At 46.8% G+C, this 17,039-nt stretch overlaps 1 protein-coding gene across 5 annotated transcripts in view; it reads right to left on the bottom strand.

Annotated features, from left to right (window-relative positions):
- The window catches only part of LOC137432755 (nucleus accumbens-associated protein 1), a 151,598-nt gene that overhangs the window by 94,864 nt on the left and 39,695 nt on the right, over window positions 1–17,039 (bottom strand). For 3 of the 5 annotated variants that reach the window (XM_078783572.1, XM_068124923.2, XM_068124925.2), the window contains exon 2: window positions 5,884–6,032. The exons of the other annotated variants lie outside the window; for them this stretch is intronic. The gene's annotated coding sequence lies outside the window, so the exon portion shown is untranslated. The remainder of the gene's footprint in view (window positions 1–5,883; window positions 6,033–17,039) is intronic. 5 annotated transcript variants of the gene reach the window in all.

The following is a 17,039-nucleotide window of genomic DNA, read 5'->3' as shown; positions in this document are numbered from 1 at the left end:
GATTTCTTATGCGCATTATTTCTCCCAATTCAGTCAGAGCGAAGGGCGGAAGCGAAGAGCGTTGTTTTTTTTGTTTACGGGCGTACGGGCGGGGTAGAGCGTACGGGTAGCGTTATTTTTTTTTTTTTGGCAAGGAACGGGCACCCACGTACGGGCATGCCCTAGTATCATTAATCATACGTTACATCTCTGCCAAATTTCGTTTGATTCCATTCACAATTTCTTGAGATATCGTGCTATCTATATTATAATAGCCGTAGATGATTCTGTCTGTCTGTCTATCTGTTGGGTGTCTGTCCGGGGTGTGGCTTACTCGGTTTGCAGAGTAGCTCCACCCATAGCTCCACCCATTCTGGGAGTGGCTATAAACAAATATCCACCATTTTATTAACTCGCATAGCTTTGAGTCCTGTTTTGTAGGCCCGTGGTGTCTTGCTCTCCCCCAGTTTTATTTCAAATCAAATTCGATAAATCATTTCATTTTTCACAGTCGCTAACATAGTTTTAGACTCGGTTGAAAAAAAACGGGAAGAAAATCCGATGAAAGTTGCCGTTTATAGAACGAAATTAATTCTCAAAGGCCTGTAACTTCAAGGCCATTGAGTCTCTCTCACGCCTTTATCTCCAATCTAACTCACCATATGATTTCATTTTTATCGATGGTTTTACTTTTAGACTCGGTGTCAGCAATAATTGAGAACAATCCACACACGCGGGAAAATGCAGAGATATATTTTTTAAAATCGCGTCATGGTGTATCATACACCGCCCAACATGACACCGCCGGCAATGTGTCGATATATATTAAAAATTCGCTTTTGCTTTTCCGTTATGATATATTACTATTTCGTTTGATGATAGTCGTCACAAAAACGTCAACAATGATGCCGACATATATTTCTTCGTTTTTATTTCATTCAACATATTAGCCGGAAGTAAAATATGTTTCAGGAAATTACCGAGAGATATTTCTTCGTTTTTTTTATTAGTTATGTGCGCATACACTTTAAATAGGTTTATTTGAAATCTTTAATTTTCCACAAACATTCCACACACGCGGGAAAATGCAGAGATATATATTTTAAAATCGCGTCATGGTGTATCATACACCGCCCAACATGACACCGACGGCAATGTGTCGATATCTATTTTAAATTCGATATATCATTTCATTTTTCACAGTCGCTAACATAGTTTTAGACTCGGTTGAAAAAAAACGAGAAGAAAATCCGATGAAAGTTGCCGTTTATAGAACGAAATGAATTCTCAAATGCCTGTAACTTCAAGGCCATTGAGTCTCTCTCACGCCTTTATCTCCAATCTAACTCACCATATGATTTCATTTTTATCGATGGTTTTAGAGTCGGTGTCAGCAATAATTGAGAACATTCCACACACGCGGGAAAATGCAGATATATTTTTTAAAATCGCGTCATGGTGTATCATACACCGCCTAACATGACACCGACGGCAACGTGTCGATACATATTAAAAATTCGATATATCATTTCATTTTTCACAGTCGCTAACATAGTTTTCGACTCGGTTGAAAAAAAACGGGAAGGAAATCCAATGAAAGTTGCCGTTTATAGAACGAAATGAATTCTCAAACGCCTGTAACTTCAACTTCAAGGCCATTGAGTCTCTCTCACGCCTTTATCTCCAATCTAACTCACCATATGATTTCATTTTTATCGATGGTTTTGGACTCGGTGTCAGCAATAATTGAGAACATTCCACACACGCGGGAAAATGCAGAGATATATTTTTAAAAATCGCGTCATGGTGTATCATACACCGCCCAACATGACACCGACGGCAACGTGTCGATATATATTAAAAATTCGCTTTTGCTTTTCCGTTAAGATATATTACTTTTTCGTTTGATGACAGTCGTCACAAAAACGTCAACAATGATGCCGACATATATTTCTTCGTTTTTATTTAATTCAACATTATTAGCCGGAAGTAAAATATGTTTCAGGAAATTACCGAGAGATATTTCTTCGTTTTTTAAAATTAGTTATGTGCGAATACACTTTAAATAGGTTTATTTGAAATCTTTAATTTTCCACAATATAATTTACTTGCCATTTATCATTTGATGATTACGAGACAAATTCCTCTTGAGGATCGTGACAATTCATGCGCTGCGTGGAAACTTCTATTTCCAAAATGAATGAGACGATCGATGAAGAACGCAGACTTGAACAGGATGCAGCAAGAAAACGAATGAGACGGGCGAACGAGTCCATCGACGAACGTCAATGCAAACTTGCGGGGTCACCCGTGGGAATCCCACGGGCATGGATGTGTGTGACATTTCGACATATTGAGTTAGATGCTGCACATTCATTTTTACAAAATGGTTACTGGCAAGTCATCAGATCCAGAAATGGTGTAAAAACCACCGTTTAGAGGCCATTTTTCCCCGCAAAGCGGGGGTTGGCCTTTTCGGGGACCGTGGTAGTTGTTGTTTTTTTTGTCCCCTTTTTGAAGCAATGTTTTACGGCCGGATGCCCTTCCTGACGCCAACCCTTTTTGCCGCCTTCAACGACAAACAGGGAATTACCAGTGAACTGGTACTCAATTAGCCGACCTCGGAAGGATGACAGGCTGAGTCAACCCCCCTGGCATTAATTCGGCGATCGACCGAGATTCGAACCCAGGATCCTAAGCCGGCACCCTAGCCGCTAGCCCAACACCAGAAATGGTGTCATGAACACAATTTATTTACGCACAAGCACAAAAGCAAGACGGGCCGATTTCCGATTCCGACGGGCCGACGGGCGAGACGGGCCGATTTCCGATTCCGACGGGCCGATTTGGAGCAAGAAAAAGAACGAGACGGGAGAAAAAGGAGAGAAACGAGACGGGGAAAGCCGATTGGAGAGGCGAGTGAGGCGCGATTGGAGAGGAGTGTGAGGCGCGATTGGAGAGGAGTGTGAGGCACGATTGGAGAGGAGTGTGAGGCGTGATTGGAGAGGAGTGTGAGGCACGATTGGAGAGGAGTGATTGGAGGGGAGTGTGAGGCACGATTGGAGAGGAGTGTGAGGCACGATTGGAGAGGAGTGTGAGGCGCGATTGGAGAGGAGTGTGAGGCGCGATTGGAGAGGAGTGTGAGGCGCGATTGGAGAGGCGTGTGAAGGATTGCAGAGGAGAGGAGTGTGAGGGATTGGAGAGGTGAGGGATTGGAAAGGAGAGGGATGTGAGGGTTTGGAGAGGAGAGGAGTGCTAGGTGGAGAGAGGAGAGTGTCAGGTGGAGACAGGAGAGTGTCAGGTGGAGACAGGAGAGTGTCAGGTGGAGAGGAGTGAGGGGTCACATATTATGTGAAATAAATAAATTGTGTTCATCACACCATTTCTGGATCTGATGACTTGCCAGTAACCATTTTGTAAAAATGAATGTGCAGCATATAACTCAATATGTCGAAATGTCACACACATCCATGCCCGTGGGATTCCCACGGGTGACCCCGCTAGTATATATATATATGTCTTAGCCCTATCGCTCCATGGTGAAGAATCACTTTAAAAATTCTCAGATCCGCATATTCACCAAAATGTAATCATTTCGTCTGTCACATTCCCAACCTCTCCACCAAATTTGGTCCCAATCCGTCCACAACTTTTTGAGATATCCTGTTGATAGAGAGACAGACAAACAGACAGGAGTGAAACCATAACCTCCATCCACCTTCAGTGGCAGAGGTAACTACAACGGCACTCAGTTGAGAACATACCTCAACCTGGTTGGCCATATCACTCAATGGTGAAGAATTACTTAAAATATTAAATAATTCCCATATCCGAATCCATATTCAGATCTTCACCAAAATCGAATTGAATCGTCCTTGTCAGACACCCAACTGGTCCACCGAGTTTCGTCCAAATCCGTCCACAACTTTTTGAGATATCCTGCAATGTATCGTTTTGGCCCAATCTCCCAATGGTGAAGAATCACTTTTAAAATTCGAGTAGCCGGATCCGAATCCAGATCTTCACCAAAATCTAATCAGTTTCGTCCTTATCACATACGCTACATCTCTGCCAAATTTCGTCCGAATCCGTCCACAACTTCTTGAAATATTTTGTTCACAAACAAACAAAAAATCAGTCAGAGACCGAGGACTTGCCGGCATGTACTTTTTTTTTTAATCGGCCATTTTGGACAAATAAGGCGGCCGAACCTCGTGACCGATGACATCATTATTTGTTTTGTAAACTAATTTATTCCTAGATTATACTCAAGAAATTTCATCTTGATCGGATGAAGTTTTGTACTTGTCGAATTATGACGTCATAATGGAGGCACCTATGACATCATCATTAACATATTTTATTTCCCATGGGGAGTTCTTTACAATGAGCCATGTCTCAATTCTTTCTATTCAGCACTTTCGGAGATATAGAGGTGTAAAGTTTTTTGGTATTTCCATGATGGCGGCCGAACCACATGACCGATGACATCATTATTTGTTTTCTAAACTAATTTATTCCTAGATTATGCTCAAGAAATTTCATCTCGATCGGATGAAGTTTTGTACTTGTCGAATGATGACGTCATAATGGAGGTGCCTATGACAACATTAACACATTTTACTTCCCATGGAGAGTTCTTTACAATGAGCCATGTCTCAATTTTTTCTATTCAGCACTTTCGGAGATATAGAGGTGCAAAGTTTTTCGGTTTTTCCAAGATGGCGGCCGAACCACGTGACCGATGACGTCATTAAAAAAATTCCCCTCCACCAGTTTATGCCGACATGGCACTCAAGAAATTGCATCTTGATTGGATGAAGTTTTGTACTTGTCGAATTATCGAATTATGACGTCATAATGGAGGCTTTGGGCCGAGAGAGTTAAAAATTTGGCACAGTCTATTCCAGGGCAAGACAAATATGTGTGTAAAGTTTGGCGATTCTATGTGCAACAGTGTAGATGTAGTACTGCGCACAAACAGACAAACAGACAAACCAACCAACCAATATACTTGCCGGAATCTTTTCTTGCCAGTAACAAACGGACAGACAAACAGACAGGGGTGAAAACATAAACTGCATCCACCATTGTTGGCGGAGGTAATAATAACAATAATTACAGTGGTCAATGGCACACCATCACAAATCCAAATGCTTCCCATCTAAAGGACAGTTGAAACGGTTGCCCCATGAATGACCCAATATCAAATTTAGTGTCAATCGTTTTTTCCATTTCAACCCGTGACCGTCTACATTCTTTGCAGCATAAACCAGGTAAATAAAAAAGAAATCATTACATATTTCATGCATCCTCCAATGTTGATTGCATAACTTATACAAAGTTTCATTTGAAAAAAAATGTTTTTAAATGTGCCCGTAATTCCATTTTTGGTATTTGACCTATTGACCCTGCACCCTTGGGGGCAGGGCCAAAAATGATATTGCTCTGTCACCTTTGTTGTGCCATGTGGTGATCTTAACTACCAACTTTCGCGAATGTTTGCCCAACCATTTGAAGGGATAGAGTGATGGATGGACAGACAGACACACAGAGACAGGAGCCAATTACAATATCCCCATCCCCCCCCCCCCCCCCTCCACCCCGTTCCCCCTTCCCCCCCCTAAAAACATGGGGATAATAAATAATGAGAAAGCAACACAGAGAGAAAGAACAATTCCTGTGTGACTTGGACAGCACAAAATCAAATAACTCTGATTTGCGAAAGCTGGGTAAAGCTTCCGTGTTTAGATGTTTCACATCTACCCATCCTTAGAGATGACAGTAAAGGGCCACTGCCATGATCTCACCTACTTTGGCTTAATGTTGAGGCAAATCCCAAATATCAAACCAATGTGTCAAACTATGCCACTAATACTTATTTTAGGCATTTCAATGATTTACCAGAGTCGAATGCTCCACCCATCTGCTAAAAGTGTACTCTGAGGAAGAGGCTGGAAATGATGTAGACAGTTGAAGGCTTTCTCAGGTTGGCATTGCAGTGAGTGGTAGTCCGTTTTTCCACGACCATTAATTACACGTTTTATACCAATCTGGGGGAAGAGATGTGCAAATGGATTATGTTCAATTATAAACAAGGACTAAATACAAGTTCCCTCCCACAACATCCCCCCAAAAACCCGAACAACAATAATTAAGAGGTAATTTGAATTTGTTTGCCTTACAAGGGAGAACTGGACTTGTCATACTCAAGACTATACTTTGTTTTGATCACTTTAGCCTCGGTAGTTTTGAGGTCACATTCAATGGCTTTTAAAGTGAAGGATAAAAGGTTGATTAACCAACAATGCACTTGAACGAAATGAAAAGCGTTTGGTCACCTTCGGTACATATGCTCATGTGATTTAAATTGTCACGATGCTAATTGGCCAGGTGTTCGTACCTTACTCATTCACAATACTGTATGACAAAAGTTCTTAATAACATATCTATCTATCTATCTATCTATCTATATATATCTATATATATCTATATATATATATATATATATATATATCTATATATATATATATATATATATATATCTATATATATATATATATATATATATATATATATATATATATATATATATATATATATATATATATATATATATATATATATATATATATATATATATATATATATATATATATATAATCGTAATCGTAATATATGTCGTAATCGACAAGATAGATAGATAGATATATATATATATATTGTTACGGACACGACTTAGATGTTGCTTGACCGAGCGGAATGGCCGCCGTGTTCGCACAAGTTACCCGATTACACTCGAACGTTGGCCGAATCGCGCTATGCTAAATCAATGAAGGAAAGGACACAACGGCTGGGTTAAATGACACGACACCAGGGGTACAGTTCTCAAGACCTCCGGAGGAGGATATAATATTGGTTATGCAGAACGTTTAGATTACACGGCACAGAGGTACAGCACAGAAAGATAAGCACTTATACACGGTCTTATCTTATTCCCGACAGACCACAGACAAACGGGACAAGACTGACTCACACGGGGATTGATGGCAGGGGAGGGCAGGCAGTCGATAGCTCAAGGTGCACCTTGGCTCAGGGGCAGAATCGACCCGGTCCGGTCCAGAGAGGCAGGGAGGTATTTTCTCAGCGCTGGAGGTGGCGTCCGTTTCTCTTCAAGCTCAGGCGCATCTGACGTCACCTCCGTCTTCCTGCGCATGTCCAGCGGGGAGTGACACGCCCTCGGCTCGTTAGCTCCGCCCCAGATGGAATCGGTCCGCCGCTTCTTATTGGGTGCGGGGGGTTACCGGGCTCCGCCCTTGACGAGGAGCTGACAGTGAGCCCCTGCGTGGTAACCCCGTCGGAGCACATGGTCAATGGCGGCTAACCAAGCCGGAGTGAGGACGCACACTCCCCGCGCCGTCGCCGCTCCGCCGCCGCTGTTGTTGGTGTTGTTGTTCCATGAGGAAGAGATGCGGGGAGGTATTGGGAGGTCCTAAACTTACTAACGGTGCCATACAATCACATTCTGGTGCAACGAAGAGTCAGAATTAATGGAAACGAGTCCTTAACTGACATAGACTAAGAATAACTAACAAGATGTCCTATAGTTGTCTACGTGAGATGCGGTGAACCTGGGCACGACATTTAATGGGGGAAAAAGGGGAAGGTCGGGGCTACAGAGTGTTGTTTACAGACAATGGGACTAGGGAATGGGGGATTGGGGATAGTTGGGGAGTATTGGGGAAATAGGGGAATATTTACAAGCGGATATGGATGGAGGCCAAATCCCATATCCGCAACATTGCACCCTTCTCTACCTCGGGGCGTCCCGACCCGATAAATCTTTACCTACGTTAGTGTGGCACTCAGATGTAGTTCCCTCTACTATTAACTCAACCCTGAGTGCGACAGTTTTACAGATGTTCACAAATGAGTAAATATGTCCCCCTGCGACGTTGCACCCTTCTCCTCACAGAAACACACCCACAGGATAACCGAATCGCGGAAAGAATCCTCAAACTAAACATACAGCCGGTAGGGAGCATTATTTACACAAGACTACACTGATATTTACACTACGATCCAGGACCTGTTTTTGGAGGAACACATGCAGATGTTATGCATAGAGAGAGCACGCATGCCAGCATCGATACACCAACCCACGAGTGCTCTGTGGCCCTACGGCCTTTAATAATGTGCAGAGCACCCCATCCAAGCACCAAAAGCACCACCCCATAACACAGTCAGCACCATCCGGTGCACCAATAAAATGTTCATAAATCACCGGTGGTGTCGCAGCCGGCCGATGTTCTGCCGCTGGTCTTGCCTTCATGTGGTGTACTTGGCCTTCTTGCTTCTTTAAAAATAAAGAAAGGCGCCAACCGCGTCCATTTCTAAATTGTGGCCGTCAGGGGGCCAACTATTAGTGGTTCACCTGTATGGCATAGGTGCCACGTTGACCCATAGGTCCATCAACGGGTGGTGCTTGCCTGCAAAAGAACTGCGGTCCATGGTGGGCGGCCACAAACATTGCGGTCCATATGGTGTATCGATCCAGGCAGCAAGCAGCGAAAGTACAGGCCTACAACTGCGGAGCCAGCACCTCTCTCTCCTCTCTCTCTGCCCCAAAGCCAGATCCTCGGAGGTGGGAGACAAAAGAAGTAGACAAGTGAGTAAGGTGGTAAGGGCGCAAAAGTGCACGCAATACAAGATGATGCACACTGGGGGCACATGGGAACCAGGTGAGACAGGTACGTTCCTACCGTACGCCCCCCCCCCCCCCCCCCCCACCAGGTAACCTACATTGCCCCTCCCTTACCCCTTACTGTATCCACAAAACACAACACTACCCATAAACATCTACTTTACAAATCAACAAACGTCCCTACTGTCTTCCCCGTTCCTCCCATAAACCAAATTCGTCTTCTCTCCCTCCTAACCAATCAAATTTGCCATTTCCAACTCAACAGTAAAATTTGCCATCTCCAATTCATCATCAGTCCCTCCTAAGGAGGGAGAGATGGAATCACCCCAATGTCTCATCCACGTCGTGATGCGTCTCACCAATCCAACCAGCAATTCTCATTTCCTGCAACACAGAACAAAGAAAACACAGGTGTGGAGTCATCATCATCACCTCAGGTAAGTGGCTGCGTATGGTGCGACAGGTTCATCAATCCTAACTATTTCCTAAATGACTTTAACAACTTTACATTACCCGGGGTCTTTCCCTGCCAATCCATTGGTCAACTTACACTATGGGTTCTAAAAACCAATTCCCATTGACCAAACTGTGGTGCTTCTCAATTTGGGGTCTCACTCCCACGATTCATCTCCCGGTGCCTCGCACAATTTCTGAGCTGCGACGTGTAGCTCTCCCAGCAGGTCAACCCACCTGCACACCTCCACCACTGCAGTTGCCTCCGAGCTTACCTGCTCCTTACCCTAACCTAACTACCTGGGGAAGGCCCTCTGGCGCTCTCCCCACTCGGTGCCCTCTCTGGCACTGGGCTACCCGGGTCCGTCCTCCGGATCCTCGGGCCCCACTGACACTAACGGCTCCCAGGGCCCACCTGCGGCCTCACCTGGCCGACATCCTCACAGTGGTGGAGTGCCCAAACCAACTACACACACTAACAGGCTACACGCCCAGCCATTTCCACAACACTAATGCACCCATCCACAATACCATTCTGCATCCGCACCACAAATGCCAATATCCAACCACAATTTACCTATACCCTCTACCTAACAGTTACACTACCCGCCCCGGGTACTCGTGAAAGGGGTCCACTCTTCCCCCATCCACACCTTCGCACCATGCACACCACTCCGTACCACTTACTCCAACTCTCTCCACACCACTCATTCTCTGCTCCATATATTCCACACACCTGTACTTGCACACCTGTGCTCTCACACCTGGTGCCACCTGCACCCTTCTCTCCCCAAGCGCATTCGCGCTGATCCACAACACTCACTGCTCCACACACCTGTCCAGTTCTCACACAGCATCATCTCATCTAACTACTCCCCTCTGAAACTTGCGCTTCCCAGTCGTCCCTTTAAACTATTGCGCTCCCACGTCATTATCATCCATCCTAATCTACCTGCGTCCCCACTACAGGTATCAGTCACTAACTAATCTTAACGTTACCTAATGTCATCTTCTAGGGCCCTATCAATATCCTAACCCACCCGGGCTAGTTTTCACTGCCATCACCCCCATAATCTATAGCGCATTTGCCCCACTTGTGAGGGATGACAGAGTTGCCATCCCACCACATCGGGCATCTCCCACTACCAATTTTGCACATCAAATTTCAACAAATCAAAAATTTGCCAATCACTACTCGTCATCTGCCAATCATTACTGCCAATCCTTTGCCAATCATCAAATTTTGTTTTTTTCTAATTTTGGGTCCAAAACACTATCCTCGTCATTACAGTCTACTTACTAATGCCTCTCGGTGCGCCAATTCCTGTCCAAAGCCCGGCTTCGTACAGCCAAGCCATGAATGCGGGTTGTTTGGTGCCAGCGGCTGGATACGTCCCGCATTCGGTGCAGGGAAGGAGGTTTACCCGGGCCGAGATCCCACGCACCATCTCGGCACGGAGCCATCCCATGGCTCGATCTCGACCTGCCGGAATGCCTCAACAAAAAGTGGTCGCCATGACGACCCTTCCTATCCAGCCGCCCGCTCCGCCTAGTGGAGCACGGACGCGGCCGTTCAAAGCGAGGCCCAGCACGCACCGAGGGCCCGATTCGGCTAAAAGTCGCTCTAACCGCTAACCCGGTTACCGTCGATGCTTCACCTGCACGCTTACATGCATACGCTACCCCTTTCTTGCTCATACGTGCAGCCGTTTCCATGCTCCTCGTCGTACCTTTTCTTACACACCTCGGTACACTCATTCCGCTCACCGACTTGGTCACACACCTGACCACCGAACACCTTGGCACACATTCGTCGCTCGCACACCTCACCAACACACCTCTTCGCGCCCCCTCCTCGGTCACCTCCTCTGTGACAATCACAGGTGTGCTATCACTCGCACACCCAACCACGTGCCTCACTACCAATTCCAGCGTGCATTCCCACTCACGCTCTTCCATTCCAGGTGTGCATCCTTCCATTCCAGGTGTACATCCTCGCTCACCTGTCACAACCAACTCACGCTCCTTGTCACTCTCACTACTCTCACCTCCATTCTTGACAGCGCACTCACCCTTACTCTTGACAGCGCACTCTTTCCTCATGCACCCGTCCGTTACACACCTCTCTCGCGCACACTCTTGCGCACACTCTCCCGTCACACCCTCTGCAACACTCACCACAGGCGTGCATTCTTCCTTGCCTTTGACAGCGCACTCTTTCCCCATGCACCTGTCCGTCGCACACCTTTCTCGCGCACACTCTCCCGTCACACCCTCTGTAACACTCACCACAGGCATGCATTCTCCCTTTACACCTTCCGTAACACTCCTCACTACGCGCTCCCATGTGCTCCCTCGCACACGCGCTACGACTGACTCACTCTCGCCAGCACCCTCACTCCTTGGCACGCACTTTTTCCTCACACACCCCAGAGTCGGACTTTCTCGCACACCTCCTTTTTCGCACACCAGACCTGTCGCACACTTCACCAACGGCCTCTCACGAACACCCGGGTCTATCTCGACCCCCAAGCTTATTAAATCACCTGGCGCATCATACGCACGACCATATTGGTCACCACTTACACCGGGTCCTCTTCCTCTTCGCTTCTCCTCCATCACCTGCGAATCCCTCATCCAGTTAATGGGCACATCATCACGATCCGAACACAGACTTTGGAACAATTCTTTTACTTCCTCTTTTATCTCTTTCTTATCCCCTCTCCGTCGCTTCTTAATTTCGCTCACCCCTTCTTCCACTTCTTCTAATTTCTGCTTTACCTCTTTTATTTCCCGGTACGTCTCCTCAAGTTCGTCCTCTAAGGCTACCTTGACCGTTTCCATGTGCGTCCTCACCTGCCGGTCCTTCGTCTCCATTACCTCTGTCACCTCGTCCAACCTCGTTGTCAGTCCCTCACGTACCATCTGACATTCCCTCTTCGTCGCTATCAAGTCGTCTTTTAGTTCTTTCTGTGTCGCTTTTAACCCTCCTAATACCGCAGTGTTCCTTTGAACCTGCTCCGTTAGTCCTTTTTGACCCTCCGTCAGCTGTTCCACCTCCTGCGTCAGGTCCTCTATGCCCCCCTTGCAATTTTACAGTCCCCTTTCTCACCTCCTTCTCCATGTGCTCCTTACAGTGCCTCACCTCCTCGCGCACTCCTCCGACCTCCTCACTCACACCTCTTCTGATCTCCTCTCCCATCACTTGCATCTCCTGCCCAGATGCCACCCTCATCTGCTCCATTTCCTCCCTGTGAGCATCCAGTTTGGTTTCTACCCCCATTCTGACCCCCTCTATCTGCTGCCCCATTTGTTTAACTTCCCTTTCCGCTTGGTCCCTCATGTCCCTCAATTTGCCTTCCATACTGTTTTCTAACCCCTCTAACCCATTTTTCACTCCCTCTATCTGATTCTCCTGGGCAGCCATTCTGTTTTCTACCCCCATTAACCCCTCCTGTATTTCCCCTAATCTATTGTCTAATCCCTCTATTCTACTCCCTAACCCTCCGATCTGGGCCCCCATGTCCTCCCTCAATTTCTCGCTATTGGACCCCATTTGGCCCTCCAATCGCTCACCCTGAGCATCCATCCGGTTCCCCATTTGTCCCATACTGCTTTTCAAACCTCTAATTTGGTCTCCCAATTGCTCACTATTCTTTTCCATAAGGGCCGTCATTTGCATCATAAAAAGGTTCAAATCCACCGGCGGTGCTACTACGGTCGCGGGCGTGGTCACCGTGGCCATGTGCGAGGCGCCATTTTGCGCGCCCGTAACCTCGTGCGCGACGACGCTATTTTGCGAACCTACCACCCTCACTGCTTCGCTCTCCTCATGTCCCTCATTTTGGTCCTGGATCGACCCTGCCTCACTCTCCTCTACCGGAACCCAGCCGTCTTGATCTGCCATAGCGCGACTTTCAAAATTCGGGTTTTTATTTTTGTAAAACACAATCAAATTTCGCCGTTATAATTTCACGCGCTCGGGTCCAATCTCACTCCTCGACACCAATTGTTACTCTAATAGTACAATTGGTGTTCCAAAATTTGGGCCTAACAAATTTAGTCCCAGGTCCGAATCCAACTCCTGACAACCAATTGTTACGGACACGACTTAGATGTTGCTTGACCGAGCGGAATGGCCGCCGTGTTCGCACAAGTTACCCGATTACACTCGAACGTTGGCCGAATCGCGCTATGCTAAATCAATGAAGGAAAGGACACAACGGCTGGGTTAAATGACACGACACCAGGGGTACAGTTCTCAAGACCTCCGGAGGAGGATATAATATTGGTTATGCAGAACGTTTAGATTACACGGCACAGAGGTACAGCACAGAAAGATAAGCACTTATACACGGTCTTATCTTATTCCCGACAGACCACAGACAAACGGGACAAGACTGACTCACACAGGGATTGATGGCAGGGGAGGGCAGGCAGTCGATAGCTCAAGGTGCACCTTGGCTCAGGGGCAGAATCGACCCGGTCCGGTCCAGAGAGGCGGGGAGGTATTTTCTCAGCGCTGGAGGTGGCGTCCGTTTCTCTTCAAGCTCAGGCGCATCTGCCGTCACCTCCGTCTTCCTGCGCATGTCCAGCGGGGAGTGACACGCCCTCGGCTCGTTAGCTCCGCCCCAGATGGAATCGGTCCGCCGCTTCTTATTGGGTGCGGGGGGTTACCGGGCTCCGCCCTTGACGAGGAGCTGACAGTGAGCCCCTGCGTGGTAACCCCGTCGGAGCACATGGTCAATGGCGGCTAACCAAGCCGGAGTGAGGACGCACACTCCCCGCGCCGTCGCCGCTCCGCCGCCGCTGTTGTTGTTGTTGGTGTTGTTGTTCCATGAGGAAGAGATGTGGGGAGGTATTGGGAGGTCCTAAACTTACTAACGGTGCCATACACGTTACCCTCTAATTAGCGTCGACTTCCGTTTCCGGTCTTGCTGGCGACGGTTCGTTTTTTCGCAGGTCTCCACGCTCTCCATCGAAATCGAAGTTAAGTCATTGTTCCAATTTGTATTTTCGTTATAACTGTATTTCTTTTATGGTGTATGTACGTTTATTGTCCCGTCAAAGATTTTCGGTGCAAATCTTTCATACCTGTATTGAAAATCGCGTTAATTCGTGTCGTCTCGAGGTCTTGTACAGTGTACACTGTACAACCTTGAGGCTTTGTTTTTCTCTCAGCGCCTGTTTGTGATCCAATAACTTTCGTTCTCTGTTTTCGCAGTCTTTCCACCCCAAAGCCTACTTCCTTATGTAAATCTCAACTCAAAAAAAAAAAAAAAAAAAAAAAAAAAAAAAAAAAGACTACCTTCTCTGTGCTCATTCGTTTATTCATTCTTATTCGTTCGTTCGTTCTTCGACCACGTGTTTCTCCCCCATTTCCCCAGATAGATTGTCAAATTTCAATTCGTTATTTTATCGTCCATGTGATATTGTTTGATTATAGTTCGTTTTGGTTTGAATTTCCTGTAACTCGTAATTAATTAATCGTTTTCTGCCCTTGTGTGTGGCCTTGTAGTTGTACCCCCGTCGGTGTTTTGTTAACTTAAGTGTGTTTTGCTTGGCTCTTGGTTTTTTCCCTTCTACCCCGAACATAATACTGTCTAACGTTCTAATTCCCCACCCCCCCCCCCCCCCCCAAAAAAAAAAACAAAAAAAAACAAAAACATTTATTTTATTTTCTCCACGTGTACTGTTGTCTCATCCTGTATTTTCTGTCCAGGTGTGCTGTTCGCCCCACCCCCATTATCTCCTTGCCATCCACCGTTTGCCCTGTTCACGTGACTCGTGGTGGTCCCTCTCGGCTCTCCCCCCGTTGGTATTTTTGTGCATATAAGATTGTTCATAGTTCTGTTTAAATATTTTTAAATATGTTTAACCTTTCCCCTTCTGTTTTTTATTCAGTGGTATATTACAACACGCTGTTTTTCTTCCTATTTAAAAGGCTTTTCTCAATTTCGTCTCCAACTCATTCCACTTCAAAAAAAAGAAATTCAATATCTTATACGTCTCCCTCACTACATGGTCTAAATTCACATTCATTCCATCCCTCCTCCATCATCCTGAACCGGATTGCTAACTTGAAAATCACAACAAACCCAATTTGTTATCAATGTTCGTCTTTCATTAATCATCCACTTTCTAAACTCCCCTCTTGCCCCTCCCATCCAAATCCCCCCCCTTGCACCTACACTCCGAAACTTCCCCCTTGCCCCTCCTCTCTTAAACTCCCCCCTTGCCCCTCCACTCCTGAACTCCCCCCTTGCCCTTCCCCTCCTAAACTTCCCCTTTGCCCCTCCCCTCCCAATCCCCCCCCTTGCCCCTCCACTCCTGATCTCCCCCCTTTCCCCTTCCCTCCAAAACTCCCCCCTTGCCCCTCCCCTCCTAAACTCCCCCCTCACTCCTCCCCTTCAAAACTCCCCCCCAATCCCTCCCATTCAATTCTCCCCCCATACCATTCCTCTCCAATTCTCTCTCCTCCACCCTCTTCCTACAAGCTGCCTCCTCCCCACTTCGTCTCCCTTCTATCTCATACCTCCACCCCCCCCAAACCTTCTACTTTCCTCTGCCCCCCCCCTCAAACAACCCCTCACTGTGCCGCATCCCTTCACGAGCAAACCTTTCATCCTCCTCATCCTTCCCTTTCTTGGAACTCTTCTGCAACATCTGAAACACTATCAACTGCTCTCCCTACCTCCCCCTCTCATCCTTCATCTTACCCTACTCCTCCCCTCCCCTGTCCTGTACCCGATGCTCCCCCTCTCTCTTCATTAACGGTATGGACCTCAAACATCCGGGGCCTTCGCTCAAACCTGACTGATCTCTCCATACAGGTTGCTTCTGACAATCCAGACTTGATCTGCTTAACAGACTTTCCTCCTTCAAGATGTCTCTGATTCCTTAATATCTCTTCCTGGTTACTCCCTCCTCCGGTATGATAGACCTGAGCCTCGGCCTGGTGGTGTGGTGGCTATCTTTGTCAAAAACTCTCTTCCTCACTCTCCTTGCACTGCTCTCTTTCCTCCTCACCCGCAGGAGTACCTCTGGTTACGGCTTCCTCTCCGCTCCCACCTTTTGTTCATATGTGTTCTGTACCGTCCCCCAAACAGTGATGACTCCATCTACATTTCAATGTCTGACAACATGGACCAACTTCTATCCACTCATCCCAACTCTCTCTTCCTCATATGTGGTGACTTCAACTGTCATCATGCCACCTGGTTGGGTGTGGGTTCCTCTCTCACTAGTCATGGCACCTCAGCAAAGGACTTCTGTGACTCACTGGGATTGACACAATCTGTCAATTTCCCGACCCGGATCTCAGCCAATGGAGTATCTTCTCTTCTAGACTTGGTTATGACAAACTTCCCTGCTAATGTCTGCTGCTCTTCTTCTGCTCCAATCGGTTCTTCTGATCATGTGCTTGTCAAAGTGGACATCTCTCTGGCCATTCTCAGAGAGCCTCCTCAGCGTCGACGAGTCTGGCATTTCACTCAGGCTGACTGGGACGGTCTTCAAGCAGCCATCAATCGTCTAGATTGGTCTCCCATCTCCACTGCCTCTGACATCAATTCTTCCTGGGAATTCTTCCAAAGCAAACTGATCTCTCTCATGCACAGATTTATCCCATCTCGCCTTCAATTGTCTTACCCTTCCTCCCGTCCATGGTACACTGAATCTTGTGGTGAGGCAGTTGCCCTGAAACAACTTGCCTTTGCCTCTTGGAAGGCTAATCCAACTGAAGGAAATCTCAGTTCCTTCCACCAAGCTCGGAACAAGTGTGTGTCTACCCTCAGGAGTGCCAGGAAGCACTATCTCTCCTCACTCAAGAATGAACTCTCAAACCTGTCTCCTTCCTCCAAATCCTGGTGGCGTCTGGTCAAATCCGTTTCTGGTGTTTGTT

This window comes from Myxine glutinosa, chromosome 8 (assembly GCF_964187855.1).
Source record: "Myxine glutinosa chromosome 8, kmMyxGlut1.1, whole genome shotgun sequence".
Taxonomy (NCBI): domain Eukaryota; kingdom Metazoa; phylum Chordata; class Myxini; order Myxiniformes; family Myxinidae; genus Myxine; species Myxine glutinosa.
This window is presented reverse-complemented; position numbering and strand designations above follow the sequence as displayed.